The sequence below is a fragment of the Aquila chrysaetos genome, chromosome 6 (assembly GCF_900496995.4).
Source record: "Aquila chrysaetos chrysaetos chromosome 6, bAquChr1.4, whole genome shotgun sequence".
NCBI lineage: Eukaryota > Metazoa > Chordata > Aves > Accipitriformes > Accipitridae > Aquila > Aquila chrysaetos.
In genome coordinates this window covers 6,980,228-7,000,119 of record NC_044009.1, presented here as the reverse complement: position 1 = coordinate 7,000,119, position 19,892 = coordinate 6,980,228, and the positions used below count along the sequence as shown (strand labels likewise).

The 19,892-nt window shown below is 46.5% G+C and overlaps 1 protein-coding gene and 1 long non-coding RNA gene across 4 annotated transcripts in view; one reads left to right on the top strand and one right to left on the bottom strand.

The window, feature by feature from the left end:
• The window catches only part of LOC115342529 (kazrin), a 312,869-nt gene that overhangs the window by 98,402 nt on the left and 194,575 nt on the right, over positions 1-19,892 (bottom strand). The window lies entirely within an intron of this gene.
• LOC115342791 lies at positions 1,045-6,141 on the top strand. Its single transcript, XR_003923904.2, has 3 exons — positions 1,045-4,139; positions 4,858-4,977; positions 5,503-6,141. It is a non-coding gene; the product is annotated as an uncharacterized LOC115342791 (long non-coding RNA).

The following is a 19,892-nucleotide window of genomic DNA, read 5'->3' as shown; positions in this document are numbered from 1 at the left end:
TTTATACGTAGCTCTATTAAACCCAACATTTGTTTAATGAATTACAGCAATCCAATGAATCTGTGTACATTCCGCCTATATTTAAATGTTTATGGGGATGACGTCAGCAGCCAGCTTTTCACAAGCAGGTATCGGTGTCAGTGATGAGCTCCTGCTGCAATGTACCCAAAACTTTTAATGGTTTCTGCTTTCTTGACTATTGAGGGCAGTTGATTGCTGTTTAGGTTTATAGAACTGTAAGTGCAATTACCCAGGAGTTTCAGGGTCTCTGCTTAACATAAAACTGGACTCAGTGCGAATTTGGGGGGTTTTCTTCCCATTGATGAACGATGTCTGTCATCTGAGACATATAAACTGTCAGACGTCTCCCACCTGGTTCGGGTTGGTCCATGCAACTGAAAAGTGAATGAAGCCGTTAAAACTCACACAGTCAATCATGGTTGACACGCTGCAGCTATTTCCAAGACGACCTCATCTTCATCTCATGGGTCATATTGACCTGGACAAAAATCTAACTCTGATCCACCCTCCTGTTTTAACATACCTCCTGCTGCAAACTATGGGTGAAGTGCTCCCTTTCACGGCATATAGAAGCAGTAACAATGATGGTGCTGTGATAATTTAGCTTTCTTGCATGGATACCTCTGATTTGTGGTGGGCTCCAGGCCAGCTCTCCCCACCCAGGAGCAGGTTTGCCAGGTTGTTCCTACATAGGTGCTGTAGGTCTGGCTAAGAGAAGGGGTGAGCCCCAAAGCTGCATCCACGTCAGCTGAGCCTCCTGGTTGTACTTCGCTGCAAAAACTGTTTTCACTGTGGTTAGGCCTGAAATATCCCTAAGGAGCTGGTTTTAGCATCGACCAAGTGCAAGGTCCCACTTGATCTGAACCGGTCCACAGCCGTTGCCCTCCACCAGCCGCTTCCCAGCAGAAGGATGCAGAAGGATGCAGAAGGATGCAGAAGGATGCCCTGAGCTCCAGTGCTGGCCCCCCCCCGGGTGGTTTCAGGGCTGAGCTGCCTGGCAGGGGCTGTGCTCACTGTGTGGGTGCTTGGGGGTGGCTCTGCAAAGCACGGGACCTCTGGCAGCGATGGGTGGGTGAGCGGGTGGAACGCCGGCAAGTCACGGAGACCCACAAGTGCAGCTGGGAATTACCAAATAGCTCAGCAGCACCCAGCGGGAATACACTCGCAGGAGCAAGGAGAGCGAGCGCGGACCCAAACGTGGACGCGCTTGGCAGCAGCGGGGTGAAGTCTGCGTGCCAGTTCTGTGAAACTGCTTGGATTTCACAAATAGCTTTCCATAAAGGAAGAGAGAAATAGGGAGGAAGGAGAAAGAACTTCAGGCAAAGTCTGTATGAAATGCCATTTCCCCATCCCTTCCCTGTCACAAATCAAGGGGGAAAACGTGGTTGGGTTTTGCAAAACTGCAGGGGTGATTTGGGAGAGCAGGTCCCACTGACTTACTACAAGAAATCATCCATCCTCTTGGAAGAATGGGAAGTTTGCAGAGACATTTGCTTTGCAGACCCAATTTACCAGCTGTTCAGACACTATTATAAGGATCATATAAAAACTTAAATCAATAGGGAGATTCTGAAGCGCTTAGATAGCAGGATAATAGGTGCCGTGAAAAAAATCCTGTGATCAATCAGCAGACAAATATGTACTTAAATTAGGTGTTAGTGGGACAGATGCAGGAAAGGTGATTATGGGTTGCCTCTGTGTTTTCTTCGCAACAATGATGACACACCGGGGTGGGTCAATGCACCCTATCATTAATACAGCATCAGCATTCAGCTGACAGTTTCTTTGTCCTGTGAAGTCAATTCCTATGAAGATCTGACATTAGCAAGAGGCAGGGTGAAATTCAGACGCCTTTGAATTTTCATGACCCTCTAGATGCCTTAGCCTGGCAGATTACAGGCAAGACCACTGTCCTAAATTGGGCAAGAGGCAGGAATAAACATTTGTACCCATCCATTGGCAATACCCATCCATCCTGTGGCAATAAATACCATCGGCAAAACCAGTGGAAGAACAGCCCTTACCTCCCTCCCTCCCCAGCAAACATAACTAGAAACGGGGTCTGCAGGGCAGCGCACATGGGTAGAGTCAGCTAGAGCATCCTGGAAGAGGAAGATGCTAGAGAGAAATGTAATTTTTTACTATAATATTTGTGAAGTAAGTAAAAGATAAGATCTTGAGTGTGGTTCAGGCCTCTAAAATAATCCTAAGATTAATGCAGAACTGGAGAGCTGCATAGAGTAAAGGAGAGGGGATTTAGCATGCGCAGCGCACCTTCCCCATTGCCACCTGCCACCCAGGGTGCATGCTGGCATCCACAAAATTCCCGCAGGTGTTTCGGGGACCGTACAGCGCAATCTAGACAAGAGTGAAACTTAATTTATTCTTACAAGGCTATCCAAGGCAAAGCAGCCTTCCTTTTCATTTCAAGCGAGAGAAAGCACGCTCTGGTGTAAGTGTCGTCGTCCTCCCCTGTTTTGTCGGCGGCACCGACGCCGGGGGCATGCCTGGTTTGGGGATCGCCCCGCTGGCAAACCAGCCGCTTTTGCAACAAAAGAGTGTGGCTGGGGAGTGCGGAACAGTAAAACTAGCTTCTTTTTTTTTCTCTTTTTTTCTTTTTTTTTCTTTTTTCTTCAAGACGCTACCAGCAGGGTGGACTAATCCTGTATTGCATAAGATTACAAACATACAATTATATTCCCCACTAAATTATGAAAGCTCTAAAAATATACATAGATAAAGTTTCAGCATTAAGAAGGCAGCTGAAAAACTGGAGCAATATTCATACATATACACATTATATAATTTATAGTCATGTTTTAAGGCTTCAGTATGTATTCATTGACTCTATGCATTTGGGACTTGGAGCATATTGGTGTCCATCTCCTTAACTGTTCGTAGTGCAGATTGGCTGGAGTCGCCTATTCTGTGAAAAATAACACTTCTCCAGGACTGAGAGAAACCCCTTTACATGAGATAATTCACAAGTACTTTTATTTCTTTCGTTAGGTAGGAAAATACTGCAGACCTCATTTCACAGGATGGGGAAACTGAGGCACGGATGGACTGAAACTGAGTGTGAAGGGCTGCTGTGACCTGGTGGAAAAGGGCACCTACTGCAACCCATAGAACACAGCAAGCCTTTCCAGTTAAATAAGGAACAATTCCTTCATCTCTTGCCTAAAAAATTGTAGTGTGTTATTGGTACTCTCATACAGTGCCGCACTTGGGAGGAACGCTAGTTCTCATGTGATGGGCAAGTTTTGTGGTGCTCCAACACTAATGAGGCAGAGCGGGAGAAATTAGGATTAAAAAACAGGGAATGCAAAGCTGTAAGCACGGGGGCATGGCTGCTCGGGCTATCTTGACTCAAAATGGCTCAGCATATATTCTACTTTAGTGCAGTGTACAAAACCAAAAAATGGTAGCAAATCCCCCCGCTTTTTAGGTATTCCACAAGCACGCATGTTTTGTGTAAACTGGAGTTTTTAATGAAATCTGTTGGAGGTTGATTTACCCTAATGTAACACCCAGGCATGGAAGGGTGGCAGGTATGCTGCTTCTAATAAAGTCCATTTAGCTTCTGACGTAGATTACTTTAAAAAAAATTTTAAAAAACCACTTCCCCCTCCCAAACCCACAGCAAACACACAAGTGTGATAAAGTATCTTGGTATAAAATCAATACCGAGGTGATTAGCAGCCTTTGAAAAATTCTGGCTCTAAGTCAGTTCATGGCAGAGATCAAATGGAGGTGCTGTCAACTCTTACTTTGCTTCTGATATACAACAGGTAAAATCATCTGCAATGATTCCTGTTATTCCTGCATTTTCTTCTTTTTCCCTGGCCTGTGTCCAGGGGGGAGGCAGGACAGCCCGCGTCCAGAGGGGATGCCCCAGGCTGTCAAGGTTTTCATACAGGTGCCTACACTTTGGGGGATAACTGGAGATAAGGCTGACCAGCTGGACCCAGGTCCCTCTGTCTGGTTCCCGGCTGCCACTGGGAGCAATCTGGGGTCCCAGATGGATAGCACTGGTCGTCAGCTGGCACGCCAAGAGGAGCTCAGTCCTCTATCGCAGAGGAGGATTGAAGCATTATCTAGCCCTTCGGCTAACTCAGGTGAGGCTTATTAAGATTAATATTATTGATATTAATAGCTTTTCGTGAAAGCGGGGAAGTTTTCCCCAAGCCTGGTGCACCAGAGAAGAGGGAGGTGCCTTCGGATGAAGGCTTGGTGGAACAAGAGGGATCCATCCAAGGGAAAGCTGATGTTCTCATCAGAGAGGGAACACTGCGGGTGGTCTCAGAGAAAGCCCGGGCAGATATATAGGACAGGCAAAAAAAATGAGGATGCAAAATGCTAAATTAATAATAATTTTTAAAAAGCACAGCTGGATGGATTCCTTAGGAAAATCTAAACGTGCTGTTTAGCTCCAGTGCACGCAGGAGGTTCTGTGGGTACCAGCACGTTAGCCACCCCAAAGGTCTTCAGGACAAGACTCAAATCACTAAGCTGGCAGGACTGTTGGCAGAGGGATTTTAAGAAGGTGATATGTATAAAACTCATCGATGGCAATTAAACAGAGCGGGACAGCTGCCAAGCTCTTGTGTTTGCTCACTGTCAGTAGGTTTTATAGATACAGAGATATATATCTACAAAGCTATTCAAGTGCATTTAATTTTTCCGATACCCGTGTACTGCAGCTCGTGTGAGGGTAATATGTTTATCCTATAAAGTTAGTGACTTCATAACGCAGTACTTGGCTCTAGGGTAGTTTTTGTATTATTAACTTCCAGTGCATACAGAAAAAATAAAAAGTCTCAAAACTTTTTTCAGGCATCAAGTGCAGTTTGTCATAGTGCCAGAGGCCCAAGGATGGATACTAAGCTTGAAAATATTTGGGACCTCAAACCTGATGGAGAAGATGTGAGCCAAGGCGCGGGGAATGCAGGGCTGGTAGGTGGGGAGCTCGCTCTGACACGGTGCAGGACAAAGGGACAAGGAACAAAAAAAAACCATGGTACCTTTTGTAACTTCCACATTTACGTTCCTAGGCTAAATGTTAGGCCAGACCTGCAGTGAGAAGGGGTGATGCTCCATCCCTCACGCCCCTCACTATCCAAAAGGTCCGGACAAGCGCGAGAAATGACTTAGGACTGTTCGGCTGATTTTCTTGCCTTCTGATGACACCCCATTAGAACTAACGGTTCATAATCTGCACCAGACCAGCTCGCCTCAAGATAAAGATCTGCCTCATTTGCAGTTACATAATTAGCAATTACCCTAATTTCACTTACATTAAATTACATTTTTTTTAAAATAAACGTTATCTTTTCTGATGAAAAAAATAAAGTGGCCTGGGTCTACTTCAGACTATTTTATAGAAAGCAGCAGCATCATTATCCTGTTCTCAGATATAATGTCTAGACACTTTTAATGAAAATATTCATTATTGGTAATTTGCATCTCTTTCAATTCCAGGATGGAAATCAAATGAAGATGTCAAAACAGTGCTACCTCTGCCTCAGGCAAAAAGGAGACATAGTGACCCCCCAAGTCCTTCCAAACGTGAGCTTAGCTTGCGTGAAGAGAAAGCAGCTCCGGCATCCTCGTAATTGAGGGCAGTGCTAGATGAAAGATGAGCAAAGAAAATCAGAGGAAAATCATGGTGTAAGAATCTGGATCTGAAATCTGCGGCTTTAAAGAGGGGAAAAAAAACAGGGAGGTTGGCAACAAGCCACCGAAATAGCACAGAAACCCTGCTCGGATGGGTTTAGTTTTGTGAGGACACTGAGCCAGACGAGCTGTCAGGGAGGTTAGAAAGGAGAGCAACGGAATTTGCTTCTGACCCACCCTTTATTTCAGCAGGAGCGGTGGCTCTTACGTCCCTTAGGCTTGTTGGAAGAATCCCAGCCTTAAACTGCAAGATGTGTTGAAATACAGATGTTAATCAAGATGGTGATAGCTCATGTGGGTTTACTTTTCCTGAAGATAAAGTCCATTTTAAACGTACTCATTACTTGCTAGTAACAAAACTTTCCGTTAGTACAAGGAAATGTATATTATACCTCAGAAATACATGCTTCACTGAGCTTAGAGAGTAAAGATAAAATAGTCCTTTTATAGCAAATAGGGATGAATACTTAAAAATAATAAAAAGTTGGTGAGTATTCATTTGAAAACCTAAGCAAATTTGCCCTTGTTGTATTTGCGTCTCTCTTGTGTTCTCTTCCTGTGCAATGGAGTTTTATTAGCGTGAACATTCACAGAAAGTGAATTTGAAGCCTCAATACCCATGGGAAATGAATTTTAAATTCACTTGCTGTGTGCAGTCACCCAAGAAACTTGATCATAATTGTTTATTATACTTAAATATTTATATTGTGGAAGCATTTGTTAGGTAAAAAGGCCGAGATGCTCCGGTGCTGGGTGCTGTACAAACACTCTCCCAGGCTTACAGAAATTACCTCCATCCCCAGCAAACACAAATGCTGACGGGACAAGTTCGACCAGGCTCGGTCACGTAAGAGGTGAGATGGCAGGTGACAAATTTCAAGGTCAAGATCAAGCATTGGGGTGGAGGGTTGAAACATCAAAACGTTTCTGCGATTTTCCAAGAAAAACTGAGAAAGTTGCAGTGTATCCACTAAATGGCATGACCTTGCATGGGGTGTGTTCATATGGGATATTTGAAGCAGAGTCAGGGATTTAAAGTTCATCAGAAACATCCTCGTCGAAGCTTTTTTACTGCCTGAAATCCATTGCCACGGACACCAGCTTTCACTCGGGAGCTCAGATTTCAGCGCTCGCCGTGCCTTCAGGGTTTACAGTGGATTCTTACGTTTTCCATTCCCCTCCCCTGCTCCCCATTTACATCTCTAAATGCTCTAGAAAGTGGCACCCACTGCTGCACACGACGGTGCTGCCTTCCCCAGCAGATTCCTGGCGGGACAGTGGCAGCTCCGGAGCAGGAATTGCATCCCTGGTCATCAGACCAGTTGATACCTTCCCATCCCTCGAAGGCAGCAGCAGGAGCTCGCTGCGCAGGGCTCACCCCTCTGCTCTGAAGATACCTGTGGGGTTTTTTTGGGGAGAGGCGAGCGGCACTTTCTGCAATAGGGGACCCCGGTTTTGCTCGGTCACACAGCACCCTACAAATCACCTGTGCCCCACAGACCTCATAGCAAGGCGCAGGCTGCCCCTGCTTGAGCTAGCACTGACTTTGGAGAGGGTTTTGCTGCAAGGTGCCAGATAAACTGTATTTTTCAGGGGGGGGCGGAAGGAGGCAGAGGATGGTTTCCAGCCCGTTCTCCCAACCCTCGGGTGCAGCAGAGTTGCGGTCATCTCCCGGCTACCTTCCACCCGAGCGAGCCAGCACGGTGACGCAGGAATCGGCTGCTCGGGTCCCTCGGCCGCGCTGGGAACAGACCGAGGGGACGCCCTGAAAACCGGCACAGCCCCGTGCTCCGGCCGTGCCCGGCACCCAGGAGCAGGTCCCTGCAAACAGCACTGCTGCACTCCCAGTCTTCGGAGGAAGGGGAGGGCGCACGTCGAGAGCACGCTTTCAGACCAATTTTCACTAAATTATTTTTCTCTCTTGCCCGCCTCTGTCTAGAATGCAACAAGGGAGCAGATTTTTATGATTACGGAGGAATAACTGCAAGGTCAAATCCCTGCTGGAAGTGGGGCAGGGCTCTACACATTGCACCCACCAACTGGAGCACTAGCAAATTACCAACTATTGAGGGCTGATGAGCAAAAAAAAACCCCTGAAATTGAAGCTCTAGTGACAGTAATAAGGATGCACAAGAGAGAAAATTGCATTAGGACATGCACTGCCCTTACACATTCCCCTAAAACTGGATTCACCGCCGGGAGGAGGGGATTCAGGGCCACCCCTCGGAGCAGTGTCAGGTCTCCATCAGCTTCCTTGGCCCTTACATACGACAGTGTCTTTTAATTATCGCCCACCGTAGCCAGATTAGGGTTGCCTGTGTCAATTTGCATTTGCAACACACCACGGTGCGACAGTTCCCTACTCCTCTATAGAAATAGTAGGTGTTATTGGCAACGTAATTACATGCCATCAATAATTATAAAAAATTTAAATTGCCCCAATGTTGCTTGCAAGCAAATCGGATACGGTATTTCACAGCGTTCCCTTCAAACGCAGGCCACCGAGGTGATGCCGGTATCGAAGTGGAAAGCTGTAATTAGGCGAACGTGAGAAGCAGGAGAGGAACCTGATGAGGCAAACCAGGAGAAACCGGCGCTGGGGACCCTGTCGCTGAAACCGCCGCGTGAAGGGTCAGCGGCCTGGGGCCGGGGGCACCCGCTCAAACGAAATTGTGTCTGAGTAAGCTTGAGCTGCCTTTGAACGACATTTGGGATCCAGAGGGACGGAAAGGGGAAGAGCAAGAAATGGGCACCGCGGAGGGGGACAGTCTCGTGCAAGGAGGGTAATGAGGCTCCATTGCTGGATGGAGCATCCTTGCAGCACTGCAATACCCACATACCTCCATTTATATCTTCTTTTATCAAACAAATAGATAAATAAGATAAACTAAATGCTATGAGCAGGGTGTATCTGCTGCCCGAGCCAGACAGCATGGCTCACTCTCCTTTGCTTTCCACCACCGTGGCAGATGCCACATGTCACGGGAGCGAGATGGATGGTATCGGGGAAAGGAGATGAAGGTCATAGGCTCAGTATGAGGTACAACTCCACGGTAGCTACCATAAGAAAATATAAGTGCCAAATGGGCTAAAAACATTTTCTCTGGGACAATATTCTCTTGGTTGCAAAGGAAGTCAAAGTTGTCTTTTACTACTTGAAGCGGTTAACTATACGGCTTCTTTAAACGAGAGAATTAATGACACTGAACTTCACAACAACAACAAAAAATTAAAGGCACCCCAAAAAATGTTCTCTTAATTGTAGCAGCCTGCTACATTAAAGCTGCTATAGGAAAATTCATTTACAATTCAGCTATTAAATTGCAAACCATTACCACTGCTTTTATGGCTTTATATTCCTCTAACAAATTTATGATGTAATTACTCTGTGCAACAGCATCGTTTCTAGCAAGCCAAGTTGAAATAAGGCACCTATTTCAAAATCCTAACAATTCTGTGTTTTCCAGATGTAATTTATACAAAAGAGGAAAAACATTACGGTGCAGTTTTCTGCCTGGGACTCCGAGACATTTGCATATGGAGCCGGAGTCTTGACTGTTACCTGGCTTTAGTTATGTTTAGTAAATACCCAAATTTTGGGTGTCACAGGGCCGGGGCTCAGACCCCAACCGGGACCAGCATCAGCGGCTGTTGCATGTGCCGTTCTGAGCCGGAACGGGCAAAACCAGGCGATAAAGGCGGGATAGAAATGCTCAGCTCCGACAACTGCCATTTATTGCCGTAGGAAATGCAATTGCATTGCAGACCTCGGGACTTGCTCCAACGGCTCTCTGCAGCGGCACAGCTGGGGCTCGGGGAGCTGGCGTTTTCCCACCTGCCAGGGGGCTCAGCCAACCCCCAGCCAATCCACTGCTGACAAAATAAAACATAATGAAATAAAGAAATAAAAAAAAAAAAATCGGAAAGGCATTTTCTGCCTGTCGTTTTCCACCTCTGCAAAATAAATCTGTAAATAAACTCTTGGGCATCATAAAAAAAACTGCATAAAGGGGCATTAAGCAGGACCCGCATTTCCCGGGCAGAATGACTGGATTATTGTTGGAAGATGGAAATAAATTCACATCATGTGCCTTTTTTTTCTCCTTTTTCTTTTTGTACCACCCTCATCAAAAGGAGGAGATAGCGTCGGTATCCAGCTCAGGAATCTCTTGAGCAGATTAAAGACCCAATTATGTTGGATTTGAGGAAGCTGCCTACTGTCCAGCCTGAATCCATCGTGCTTTATAAAACCCCAAATTAAACACTCAGTAGCTCACAGCCCCTGCAACCTCCCTCCCTCAGCAAGATCACCATATCGCATCGGTCACCAGCACTTGCATGGCCATGAAACCATCTTCTTGAAAGCAATTCCCTTATCTCATGGGGTTGTCTTCTATCCCAATCTACCAACAGACGTTTCTTACCCCCTTCGCATTACCTGTGGTCGTACCTCGAAGCCTGCTGTAGGCACGTGCCCTCAGGGATGTACTGAAATAGGTACCGTGATGCTTTGCTGAGCTGGCCTCTGGGGATTTAATACAAACTCAAAAGAAAATGGAGGTAAATGAACAAGACCCCAGTTTTTTCTAATTATCATTACCCTTGATATTATTATTATTATTATTAATAGTCTACTTATTACTGTTATCCTCACAGGTTTTGTTTATTTGTTTGTTTTGAAAAGGAGGGTCTTTGGAGGTCCCAAGGGCTGGTAAATGCAAAGAGAAGGCAAAGCAGGGGGTCTTGCAAATTGAGCAAGATTCTCAGCCCGTCTCGCCCCGCTGCTGCTGCAGGTCGGAGGGGAGATCGACGGGGTGTCCCCGCTGCGAGGTCCCGGCGACTTCCCGCAGCCTCGTGAATCCTAATGGCACAACGAACCCATTTAGTTATGCAAGAGGCGTCTCCCTCGGCTCGCACATCGTGAATTGCTCCTTAGAAGGGCTGAATGGCACAAACCTCCCCCTCCCGCGCTCTCGATTCACGGCCGCTTGGCTTCTGCTGCCAGTGCTAACAAGGTCTGACTTTGTAAGATTATTTAATATTTATTCAAAATGTTTGCTGTGGGTATAATGACATAATCACCGAGGCCAAACCCGACGTGGTTACTCAAGCACAACACCCCCCTCTCCCCAATAATAATGAAATCCCTGCAAAGAGTCGGGGGGAATGAGCTGACAAGCCAGGATAATTTATTCTACTGAGCCCGGTGCCTGCCAAGACTGCTCAGTCTGGCGTGGGATAGACTTACTGGGAGCAACTGGGCTGGGATTTGCAAAGAGGAGGAGGAGTCTAAGTGAATTGGATACCCAAATCTCACTGGATTCAGCAGGAACTGGCTATTCAGACAGCCCGGGATTATTTTCCTTCTCGGGTTTGTCTGTTAGCTCAAGTGCCAGTAGCTGGTGTGGGTGATCAATTGATTTCCATCAAGTGTGTGGGGAGGAGGGATTAAGTTAAAAAGGGGGTTTTAGGTAAAACAATTAAGAAGACAGACACAGGGGGGAAAAAAACAATGCTTAAATTTCCTGCAAAAGAAAAAAATGGCATTTTTGCATACTGTAAAAACAACCCCACCCTTAATGCATGCTTTTCTCAATGTCTTCCCAAATTTTCCCTAACCACAGTTAATTTTCTTAACCCTCGGTACCTGTGACACTGAACTTGGGTGGCAAGTTTCTCTAAGCTTCAGGATCCGCCTGTGCCAGTTGGGTCAATGAGATCTCTGGTACCCAGGGCTTCCCGGGCGGATAAAAGTCGGCCCATCACCATTTTTAAAACGATCTGGAATTGCTGCAGAGATGGGAGCAGCCAGACTTCAAAGGGAGCCTGCCACCTAGGTTTCTGCTCTTTTCTTCTTCTTCTCTGTTCCTTTAAAATAGATCTTTATGATAACTAGGAGCAAGATTTCTATGGAAAGAGGCCATTAAAAAAAAAATAATTGGATTTTACCTTTTTTTGATTGACAAACTAACGCACCCAGTGGCTCACTCAATTATACTTCAGTATTTTCTGAAGTAGGGCAGTGGGACTTTGAAAAGGAAAAGCCCCCAACCAAATGCACTTTGCCAGCAGCTGTCAGTCACTGGAGAGATAAGACCTTCACACGCAGACCTGTGCCCGACCCGCTCCTCTGCTACGACACGTTCCCAGCTCGGCCAGGCATCGCCACGAGGAATTCAGCAGAAGTTTGCAAAACGCTCAGGCACTGCGTTGACGGAAACCGTGCAAAAACCCAGGACAAACCCGCCTGCCTTGTTCAGCGATGCTGCTGGGCGAGTCGGGCTACGAAACACCTTTGGAAAGGCTGCGTAAAAAGAAAGTCCGTGGCCGCGGCGGCGGGGACCGTCTGACTGCGGAAGCAGCACGGAAAGGCAGAAGGTGGCCTTTTAACGGTCCGCATCGTGAGATCAGGATGCACAGGCGTCCCCCAGAGCGGATGCTAAAACAATTAATAACGATTTCCCCGCCTCGCCCAAGACAGCCAAACGGGGAAGGATTGCAACAGCGCGAGGACAGGGAGTTGGTGCATAAAGGGCATTAACAGGGAGAACTTGCGTCTCGGCTCCCTGTGGGCACCCAAACCTTCACCGCATCGACGTTCGAAGGCAGAAAACGTACCAGTTGAGTGCATCCCCTCCGGCTGGTCTGGCCAGTTTGGCAGGCTCGGGGTGGGGGGTGAGAGCAGGCAGTGCTTTGGTCGTTATTGGGGTGCCGAGCCCCGCACCCCCGGTTGAAGGCACCCGGCCCGCGCGTGTGCCGCGGGAAGCCGCACGTGCCACGGAGCCGGCGGTTGCTATGGTGACTGTGGATTTTCTTAAAACTCCTGCAAAAAGGAGACCGAAGGCCCAGGAAAGCACGGGAGCAGCAGCTCCTTTGCCGGGAGGTTTCAGGGCCGTGTACAGATGCCGCACAACACCCCGAGCCGTGGTACCACCTCCGGCTGAGCGAGTTGGTCCTTTCAAACAGACCCACGTTTGCCCCGCGGTGGTTTCTTCTATATCCTGGCCAATATCACCGATGAGGTCTTTGCTGGCTCGTCTCTGCAAGATGCCAGTCTTCGTCCAGCGATTATATTTATTTCGGCAGTCTCCAAGGGTTATCTAAAGATGCAGCTCCTCTGCCAACGGAGAAACTGGTTTTGAATTGCAGCCCTTCTTCCTTCATCGATGTATTTTTTAAAGAGCACGGAGAAATCGCAGAACCGGCAGATGGAGGAGCAAAGCCCCCCGGATTATCCAGATTACAGCCCAGCACGTGGGCAGAGCAGCCCAGACCCTTCACACCGCGCTCGCAGCCATACCTGCTGCGGTGGGATTTAGAGCATCCCAGGCTGGAACTGGGTTAAACTGGCAGCCTGAAGCCAGAAGCGCTCTCCTCTGCAAGTACCTAAATTCAACTTTGCCCTTTGGTATTTTAAAAATGGTGGTTTGTCCCTCCCCAGCCTCCGGCAGTCGGGGTAAATCAAGAAGCCCATTGATTTTAAGAGCGCAGTTACGTGGTACCCAAATCTGGAGGTGCCGCTCCCAAGCGATCGGTACGCGTGCAAGCAGAACATTTCCTAGATGGCTTTAAATGAAGTGGCTGGCAAAATCCCATGGGAATATTTAGTTAGGATAAGAAACATATAGAAGCACAGCTTTTGGAGCCATCTCGCAGTAACTTTTGTTTCCATGGTGACTAATGTTTGTGTTTATATCTACTCCCAGTGTTTCTATCAGATTTTGCTTCACGGAACAGCTGTTACAAGTCATTTCACCAAGACAGATGATCCTGATAAGGAGCAAAGTTTCCATTCTACACAAATGCACATTTATTTAATAAAATCCAAATAATTCAAACCCGGAAAAGATCTGTGCTTCAAAAAATTGATTATCAATGCAGCCGCCTGATAGAAAGAGATTGAAAGCGGCCACAGAATAGCTGCTGCCTAATAAGAGGGTGATAAAAAACATAATAGAAGACAAATAAAACAACTCTGAAAATGCTAGTAGCTTTATTAAATTTGGCCATGATCTTTCTATCCTTGGGCTTTATGCACAAGTGTTACGCCTAAAAATGACCTCCTGCTGAGTTTGATGGAGCCATCAATAAAGAGGGTTGAGGGGGGCTGTCGGCCGCCCCGGCCTCCCGCCCGCTTTCAGCCCCTCGCACCATCTCATCCCGCTGAAAAGCTGCTGAGAGCGGCCAGAGGAACCGAGCGCAGACTAACCTGGGCTTTCAGATCTAATAATCCACATTCCTCAAATATCCCGTCACTGTAGCTTTTATATAATAGCCCCAATTCCATTTCAACTTAAATACTGATTTTTTTTTTTTTTTCCTCTTTCTTAAATAGGATGGCTCATGTTTAGCTTCTTGGAACAATATTTGAGGCTTATTTTAGCCTCTTTATTAAGGTAGTCACAGGCCAAAGACTCACAATATGAGCTCCCTGGTTGAATCTAGGCTTGGATCAAGCCTCCACAGAGGCTCTACGGGATCAGCAGCTTTCCCTGGGCTGAGCTTGTACTAATGAAAAAAGGTCAGTGCTGCAGACACCTCTGACATCTTATGCCTTTGTTTTTTCCCTGAAAAGATCAAAGTGTCTGAGACGTCCAGGCGAGGCCAGGAGGTTCTGGAAGTGCCAGCACATTTGGAGATGGCATCTCCTCGCAGCGCTGAGAGGGCATTAGGCTGTTGGCTGCTTCCCTCCTGTGGCTGGGGCATGCCACAGGCAGAGGTGGGTCCTTAGGTCCAGTGGTACAGAAAAAAAAAAAAGTAAATAAATCTGCTTTTAGCTACACAGCTGGAGGTAAGTACCCTGCTTCTCTTGCAGGAGACCTTGGCTCAAACTGTGCCACCCACTTGCACCACTGTACTTAAGGAAAGCTGTAAGGAAATTGGGACAACCCAGAGCAGAGCATCAGGAACGATGAGAGGTCTGAAAGAATGAAAACGTGCTATAGAAAAAATAAGAAATAACCCCTGTATTATCCTGCCTCTAGGCTTCTTGCATGTGCCTCCCCATAGTCCCATCCCCAACACGAACCCTCCTCGGCACCCCCGTGGCCGCTCCATCCATCTGCCCGTGCAGAGCGGTGGGTTTGCAGGAGGTAAGACCCGTTCCACAGGCTGATGTTTTACTCCTGCAGTCTTTTTCTTGACTATTTCTCTCTGCTTGCATAGGGCCTCGCTGAAATCCTAACAAGGACCGACAATTCATTCACACAACGCAAGGCACCAAACCAGTAGCGGTCGGTTGCTGGGAGAGGATGGCCTCCTGCTCCCCCAGCACTGGTTGCCATAACTAGCTGGAGTGCACGGGCATTGGCAAGGACTGCGGAGTTGCTTATCATTTTAATCACTTCTAAATCTTGGCTCATCACATTGCAGAACTTGAAACCTAAGGAAATGATTTTCATTGTTAGCCTCCTCCTCCTTAATTTGAAAACTTCCTGCGAGTAATTGAAATTCCTGCTCTGCAAAAGCAAAAGCCTTATCTACCGCCTTGTTTAGTCAAATTAAGAGAGACGGGACTTGACTCTAGTTTAGATTTGCTAAATATTTTTCCCTGCCTTCAGAAACATTTATTACATTTCGCATTGCACAAACTGCTTCAACCTCCCGCCGGCTGCAGAAACACATTGAATTATTTTAATCAGAAACAAGAATCGTGTTGAAAGTAACTGTAACATGGCACAACAGGAAACCTGGTCTTGCAGACTCCTTCGGAACAAAGATTCAAGCTTTCCTCTTCCCTCCGTGTGACTATCAATCAAACTCTAAAAATAAAGTCAGATATACAAAATTATCCTGCCATCAGGGCCTGAAAATATTTCAGTTAAGCATCTGTCAGGGCTTCCATTATGCATCTCAATTTCCCAGGTTCTCTATCTTCACTTTTCAGATTGCACCAGGCTGAAACTTGGCACGCGCCCTGAAGACGACACTGTAACAGTTTGCTTAACAGCAGCCCCTTAATATTCCTGGAAGCCAGGCAGCACGGGGAGGCTGTATTTCTTACTCTGTCAGACCCGGTGGTGCAAACACCTGCAGCTCCCACGGATTTCGGTTGAAGCCAGAGTTACCTTCAGCACTTCCCAAAAATCAGGCCGTGTGCTCCGCCAGTTTCGTTCGAGCATCGATCCTCCCTTGAAGCATTAGGGATGCCAAGTCTGCTCTTTGCTGAAGCCAGCAAAGCTCCTCCTGATTTACGAGAGGGTAAGGGAGGGCAAGACAGGGGCAACTCCTGAGCGCAACTACTTTTTCTCCTATGCGAGGCTTCAGCCCTGGGCTGCCTTTTACACCTCCTTCTGCATCCAGCCTGATAGCCAAAGAGGTCAGTCCCTGCTCCTTCGCTCTGCTCCTGCCACCCATGCACCAATTCCTCTCCTCCCTGTATGAGTCCTGGCTCGGCACCGTCGGAAAAATCTTCCTTTGTTCCCAATTCTGGAGAAAGTATTGGGTGAAAGGAATGCAAATATCCCGCATTCCAGACTCACCTCCCGCTACTGCCCAAGGGCTGCGAGGACACCACCACTGCGTCCTCTGCCACCGCTGGGGTCGGTCTCTTCAAGCCCCACACCAAATATTTAATCACAGACGTCTACTCCAGCAACACAGCCAACAGTAATCAAAATCCTCCCAACAGTTGTTGCAGCCCCAGGGAAGAGCACTTCATTTATTTGTTTCTTCCTCTTGGAAAAGAGAAATATTTAAAAGCTAATCTAGCAAGGACTAGGCATGAACATGCATAATCTCTTCATTATGGTCCTATTCTGTATAGTCAGGACCGGCAATATACAGCTGGTATATACGACCTGTAAGATTTCTCCTTGTTTGTAAAGCAGTAGATGAGGCAATGAGATTCAAGACAGTTTTGCTTTGCAGACTATTTGTTTTTTAATACTGGGGAAAGTGGGAACATATGCGAGGGGGGATGGGCGGTGGCAGCATTTGTAACACTTAATTTACTAAAACCACACATTGCACAGATCTCCCATCTTGCTCCATTCAGAGAAATCAGCGTTTCGTTAAACCAGCCAGCCTGGATAGAGATCCATCACGGGCGTTTCAAACACACCGCCGGCATGGGGGATCCTTTCCGAGAGATGTCCGAGGCCAAAAGCATCGTTCTCGTCACTGCCTGGCCTGGGTAAAACATTGATTTGCTTCCCTCCCCTGCCATTAAAACATCAGGTTTTTGATGGAGCGGAGCTGGTCACTTCCCATGTGCGTGGACCCTACCAAATACCAAGGAAGATGCTTGGATTTTAGTGTTATTTCAGAAATTACATCCAAGCTTTCCCTCCCAGTATTACAACCTAGGAAATAAGTGAGACTGAAACAGGTACAAAATGAGGACAAGAACAGGATCTGGTCCTGTGTTTGAAAACTATTTAATTTATAGTCTCTCCGTATACGAATTATTAAGAAAGAAAAATACCTATTGCCTCCCAAATGTCACCATATCCATCCAACTTCCTTCAATCTTTGAATGGATTTACCAGTGCCGGGGGCAATCTCGTTTTCTCAAAAACCTGTTTTACTGCCTAATATTCCAACCAAGTCTATGGCTGATCACTTAAATAGGCTTTTACCAGGCAGGACAGGCTGTATGTCTCATTTCCCTCAGACACCCTGCAGCAGGCTCCGTGCGTGGGTGGGGAGAGGAGAAATCACAGCGAGCGGAGCGGGATCGCTTTCTGTCAAATTAAAATTGTGATTAATTCCAAATCAGTGCTGTTTGCCGAGATATTTTAAAGTTGTTTCATTTCAATAATTGCAGCGTGCCTGGGATTCGATGGAATGAGAGAAACACCGCACCCTCGGCGCAGACGATGCTCAAGGGATGAGCCATTTCGTAAGAGGGATAAAAACCCTCGGTCCTGCGACACTGATAAGAGATGCTCCTGGCTGGAGTGCCCCTGGCAGCCCCAGTGCAGTTCAGAGAGGCTTAAGAAGCTGAAGACCTGATAATCAAAAGCCGTCCCAAACATTTCACTGTCTAATCGATCATTTGCAATGTTTACTGATGAAAGAGCGATAAAACCTCTGCTCTATCCCTGCAGTCCTCGGTTACCTCCAGCAACTCCAGAGGAATTGAATACATTGATTTACTGTAACGTACCTAATCCGTATGTACAAGCACACGGAGGAAGAGGGTGATCCTTCGACATGTATACAGTACATTGATTCCTTTATTTTAATTTGCCACCCTGTTAACCCACCCAGAATATCGCGTGCACATATTGTCCCAGTACGAATATTTTGGAAAGGAAGAGAGAGGGTATTTGAGGCCTGATCCTGCAAATCTTACTCAAGAGTCCTCAGACATAAATAATTTAGTCTGTTCGGTTTATGCCAAGACGACTAAGAAGTGACTGGAATATAAGGACTTCCACAGGAAAAAGGAGATACCAAAAACCAACGGCCGGATGCTGAAGCCACACTGGCTATAAGGAACAAAATGTCACTCCCGGGTGCTTCCAAGAGGGACATCCACCCCAGGGTGGATCATCTTTAATATCATTCATTAACATTCTCAGACATCTAAGCAGCAGCTAAGCTTATTACTGCATAGTGGAAATAATTTTGCTGGGGGACTGACATTCTGGGAGTCAACAGCTTGCAGGCAGCAAAACCAGGGTTGTTTTGGCTATTCAGTTTTGCGTGTAGCTCTGTGCTCTTGAAAAATATTTAATTGATTGAAGGTTCACCCTCAGATCTCATCGAGGCTTAGATATGACATCCAGTAAATCATCTCTTACTACTCAGAGAGGAAAGTCGTGCTGCTCCAAACAAAGAGATGCTTAAAGTTAGCCTCAAAACCGAGAAGAAATTGCAAACTTCTCTTGGCAACCAGGAACTATTCCTGCTACACCCAAACAACTTGGAGTCAGAGCACTAACAGTCTGCTGTCTTTAGTGGCATTTTAACAGTTTCTGAACAAGAGTGGGATTTTCGTGATGAAAACTCTTCTTCAACTGTGTGAGCCTACTGTAATCAGCAATCTTCACGCATGCTTTCTGTGCAAGCGCAGTGCAGACCTAGAAACGTGTAATTGGCCAAATTACTTACTTGGGAGAACAGTAACAACTCCGGAGGTGAGATCTAACACACACACCTTTAGGGACGTTTTTTGAGCTTTGTTTTGCCCCATTAGATTAAGTCTCCCGTGATCCACAGAGTCAATAAGTGCTAAGACACAATTAGGTCATAGCAGTTACACAGCATAGGAGGGGGTTTCTTATTTTAAAAAACAAACATTATTATGAACTGAAGTCCTAAAAAGTTTCATTACAAAACAATCTTAAACTATAGGAACAATTAAAAGGAGAAAACTTGACTTAGAAGAGATTTACAAGTCATTTTCTGGGGAGAAAGCAGGTTGTTCTTCTTGAGGAAAAAGGCAACGACTTGTTTTGACCTAGGTTATTGCCTACTACAAGGACAGAAGGAATCACAAACCTACACCAAGAGAAAACAGCTTTACTGTAAGGCGATGCTGAGAAACAACCTGCTTGCTGCAACGGGCTAGTTAAAGGCCGCACTTTGATGAGCTGCATCATACCTTGGGCTAAAGCGGATGAGATATTATGGTGGTGGACACTCTGGATGTAGGCTAAAGAATGATTATCGAAACCAAACGCCACAAAGTAGGCTTTGAAAGTTCCTTTTCTCAGGAAAACTGTATCCAATACCCCTATCTGTTACTTACCCATCAAGGTGGCATTAGGGGCAGTGCACTCTGCACAGATTAATCTCCCCCTTCTCCTGTTTTTTCCCTCCACTCCAAAACCAGGGCTCCATAAAGAGAAATTCTGAACTGCTCCCATACCTCACTTGGCTCCCAGATACCATTGCCTTTATTATAGCAACATAGTCCTGGGGTATATCCTGCAAAATAAAACTCCTGCAGAAGGGAATGATCACAAACATCTACACATGCCGCACCACTGAGATACCCAACCATGCCCAAGTTACAGCTTTCTGGTCAGAACAGCTTTGCAGTGGAAACTAAAAGCAACATCAAATAGCAGCCCTACATTTTATCTCGTCTCCCAATACCTTCTCCAAAGGTCAAAATATAGCTCCAGCCTGGAGGGACAGTCGGGAATGATCTGATCAGAGAGAGGGGGGAAGCTCTAGCAGCACTCTGTATGGCTGGTCCTTGTTCGCACTATTTCCCATTAATTAAACTGATAGCTTGTGTG